Raw genomic sequence first — 4,039 nt, forward strand, 5'->3', positions numbered from 1 at the left:
GGTTAATAGGGTGGTGAAAAAGGCAGATGGGACACTTGCCTTTATCAATCGAGGCATAGATTACAAAAGCAGAGAGGTCATGTTGGAGTTGTACGGAACTTTGGTAAGGCCACAGCTGGAGTACTGTGTGCAATTCTGGTCACCACGTTATAGGAAGGATGTGATTGCATTGGAGGGGGAGCAGAGGCGATTCACCAGGATGTTGCCTGGGATGGAACATTTAAGCTATGAAGAGAGGTTGGATAGGCTTGGGTTGTTTTCGCTGGAGCAGAGAAGACTGAGGGGTGACCTGATCGAGGTGTACAAGGTTATGAGGGGCATGGGCAGGGTGGATAGGGAGCAGCTGTTCCCCTTAGTTGAAGGGTCAGTTACGAGGGGTCACAAGTTTAGGGTGAGGGGCGGGAGGTTTAAGGGGGATTTGTGGAAGAACTTTTGTACCCAGAGGGTGGTGACGGTCTGGAATGCCCTGCCTGGGAGGGTGGCAGAGGCGGGTTGCCTCACATCCTTTAAAAAGTACCTGGATGAGCACTTGACATGTCATAACATTCAAGGCCATGGGCCAAGTGCTGGCAAATGGGATTAGGTAGACAGGTCAGGTGTTTTAATGCATCGGTGCAGACTGGATGGGCCGAAGGGCCTCTTCTGCACTGTATTATTCTGTGAAGCTGAGGTACTCACACAAGCTAAGATCCTCACACAAGCTGAGATACTCACACAAGCCTACTGCACCTGGTATTCCCAGGCAGTCTCCCATCCAAATACTAACCAGGCCTGAGTCTGCTTAGTTTCTGAAATCAGATGAGATCGGGCATTTTCAGACTAGTATGGCCGTAGGCAGCAGCTACCAGGGGCAGTCACTTGGCTGGGAGTGTACTACAGGCCGCCAAACAGTCAGGGCGAGATAGAGGAGCAGATATGTCGGGAAATCTCAGAGAGGTGTAAAAATAATAGGGTGAGTGACTGCCCTTGATATGAAGGCAGCATTTGACTGAATATGGCATCAGCGCACAGACTGCAGGGGCCAGCGAGAAAAAGCTTGCCCATTGCTTGTGTGCCTGAGTGTATGTGAAGGGCTGTTATGTCAGCAGCCTCTGCTGGCAGCAAAAGCCTACTGCACCTGGTATTCCCAGGCAGTCTCCCATCCAAGTACTAACCAGGCCTGAGTCTGCTTAGCTTCCGAGATCAGACGAGATCGGGCGTGTTCAGACTAGTATGGCCGTAGGCAGCAGCTTCCTGCCTTTTTCTTTACTTCAAGGCATGCGGTGCCGTCACTTCTTTTTGCCAGTCTCTGTATTTTTTTTTTGACAAATCTTGCCCACCTTGCTCTCTTCCTTCCCCGCCTGGCACATCTGAAAACTACAAGCCCTACTCACGCTTCACCAGCCTCCACCCTGCACTCTCCAACAATTCAACATTCCTCCCTTCCACGCTGCTGCCAGCAAACCCTGCACAAGCGGCAGCCACACATTCAAAACCCTCTCTTTTCTCATTCTCTTTCAACACAGCCACCGGCAGCACACCAGCAACTTGCTTTCATACAGCGCCTTCAACTTAGCAACCCTTCCCTCCGCGCCATACGGGATACAAAGACAAATACCAATTCAAGGCGGCCAACCGGAGCCAAGGCACACAGCAGCCATCCACCAATTCAACTGCGCAACCACTCCAGACCACCAGAACACTTGACAAGTCACTTCTCTGTAAACAACACCCACAGTCACAAAACACCTGCTGTTTACTTAGCTGAAGACATGTGACTACCAGTAATTCTTTTTAAACAAAGTTCTTCCAGTCATCTTTTAAAAAAAACCAAGTCCAGCATCTATAGAATCACTTCAGTCCTCCAAAGGAATCCATCTCTAGAATCTTCAACCACGAGTCCTCAAAAAAAATTAAAAAATAGAAGCACTTTCATAACTGCCCGGGTCTGGTTAGTCAGCGACTTTACCTAACAGAAACAGCTTCTGAATTCAGTCTTCACTGTCATCTGCTTGATGGCACGCCACTCCTGCCTAATCTGCCTTGTCTGCCTGCTCTGCTTGAGCTGGGAAGGATTCTGTCTCCTTTAATCTGGTTCTAACCAGTGTCAGTTTCCCTGGAAACCTGAAGTTGTTTTTCCAGCTTCTGATGCTGTTTCAATTCTAGTTTTTGTTTCAATTCTAGTTTTCCTCTCAGGGTAGAAAAAAAACAAGCTTTGCAGCAAAAAGATTCCATCACACTGGTCCATTGATATATTCCTGCAATCATAGAATAGAATCATAGAATGGCCTTTCACCCCATCATGTCGGTGCCACTATCTGCAAGAGCAATTCACCTAGCCCCACTCTCCTGCTTTTTCCCCATAGCCTCAGATAATTCTCCAGTTCTCTTTTGAAGGCCTCCATTACACTCCATTGCCTCCACTACAGTCTTATCAGTGCATTCCGGATCCTAACCACTCGCTGTGTAAAAATGTTTTTCCTCTTGTCACTCTTGCTTCTTTTGTCAATGACCTTAAATCAGTGCCCTCTGGCTCTGGATCCTTCCACCAATGGCAACAGTTTCTTCCCGTCTCCTCTGTCCAGACACCTCATGATTTTGAATACCTCTATCAAATCTCCTCTTAATCATCTCCAAGGAGAACAGACCCAGTTTTGCCAACCTATCCACGTAACTGAAGTTACCCCAAAGCTGTAAATCCCCATCCCACACACTCTCCTTCCTCCCCATGCTGAAATTTAAACCCATCGCACCATCTCTACCATTTCTTTCCTCCATTCACAGTTTTTTCCTCCCGCTATTGCGACTGGGTTCAGTTCTCCAGCCCCTGTGCACAGAGTGAGAATCAAATCAATGAGTCGATAATTTTCTTTCCTGGTTACTGGGACACTGAAGCTCCACCTATTCTCTGTGCCGTCACCAAGATGACCAAGCATGCACTCTCCTCCCTGCTCAACCAAGATGGCAGCCATTAAACTGGGCCTGTTCCCAGGAAAAAGCTCCGGAGCTGCAAATGCGGGACCTGGAAGTTATTGGGGGCTTGCAGCCTACATCAGATGTTACTGAAGCCTCCCCCCCCACTTGCTGGCTCCATTCCTCCCCTGCGCTCTCCCGACTCTCATCCACTGCAAAAGCCGACAGCTTTCTTCTTTATTATCAACTACTCAGTCATTTTCTGAATCATACATCCCTACATTCAAGTCCATATCATTGATAGATACCACAAAAAGCAAGGGACATAGTGTTGAACTCTGCAGAACCCCACTGGAAACAACCTTTCAGTCACAAAAACACCCATCAAACGTTACCCTTTGCTTCCTATCTCTGAGTCAGTTTTGAATCCAACTTGCCACTTTGCTTTGGATCCCATGGTCTTTTACTTTTATGACCAGTCTGCCATGTGGCTCATCAAAAGCCTTACTAAATCCATGTAGACTACATCAAATGCACTGCCCTCATTGACCCTCCTTGCTACCTGTTCAAAAAATTCAATCATGTTAGTCAGACAAGACCTACCCTTAACAAATCCATGCTGACTGTCTTTGATTAATCTGTGTCTTTCTAAATGATGATTTATCCTGTTCCTCAGAATTTATTCAATAATTTTCCTACCAAGGAGGTTAGGCTGACTGGCCTACAATTACTCAGTCTATCCATTTCTCCCTTTTTAAACAATGGTACAACGTTAGCTGTCCTCCTGTCCTCCAGCACCATACCTGTAGCAAGAGAGAATTGGAAAACGATGCTCAGAGCCGCCGCTATTTCTTCTCTTGCTTCCCTTAACAGCTTAGATACATTCTGTCCGCACCTGGAGATTTATGCACTTTCAAAGATGTCAAACCTCTTAATACTTCCTTTCTCATGATGTTAATTTCATCTAATATTTCTCACTCCTCCTCCCTGATTGCAATCTCTTACTGTAACTTTTGGTGGAAATTCAAGAGAAATGGTGTAAAACATCTAGTTGAAGCTATGGGTGGTAACTTCAACTTCAACTTGGATAATGTGACAACTTACAGTTACTGCTTGGGAGACCAGTCCCACTGCTGAGATTTTGAGT

General features: G+C 46.6%; 2 non-coding genes across 2 annotated transcripts; both read right to left on the reverse strand.

The window, feature by feature from the left end:
* Positions 1–717: 717 nt before the first annotated feature.
* LOC137367779 (5S ribosomal RNA) lies at positions 718–836 on the reverse strand. Its single transcript, XR_010974258.1, has one exon. It is a non-coding gene; the product is annotated as a 5S ribosomal RNA (ribosomal RNA).
* A 269-nt stretch (positions 837–1,105) lies between these two features.
* LOC137368526 (5S ribosomal RNA) lies at positions 1,106–1,224 on the reverse strand. The gene has a single exon (XR_010974740.1). It is a non-coding gene; the product is annotated as a 5S ribosomal RNA (ribosomal RNA).
* Positions 1,225–4,039: the final 2,815 nt, after the last annotated feature.

The sequence above is a fragment of the Heterodontus francisci genome, chromosome 3 (assembly GCF_036365525.1).
Source record: "Heterodontus francisci isolate sHetFra1 chromosome 3, sHetFra1.hap1, whole genome shotgun sequence".
Lineage (NCBI taxonomy): Eukaryota > Metazoa > Chordata > Chondrichthyes > Heterodontiformes > Heterodontidae > Heterodontus > Heterodontus francisci.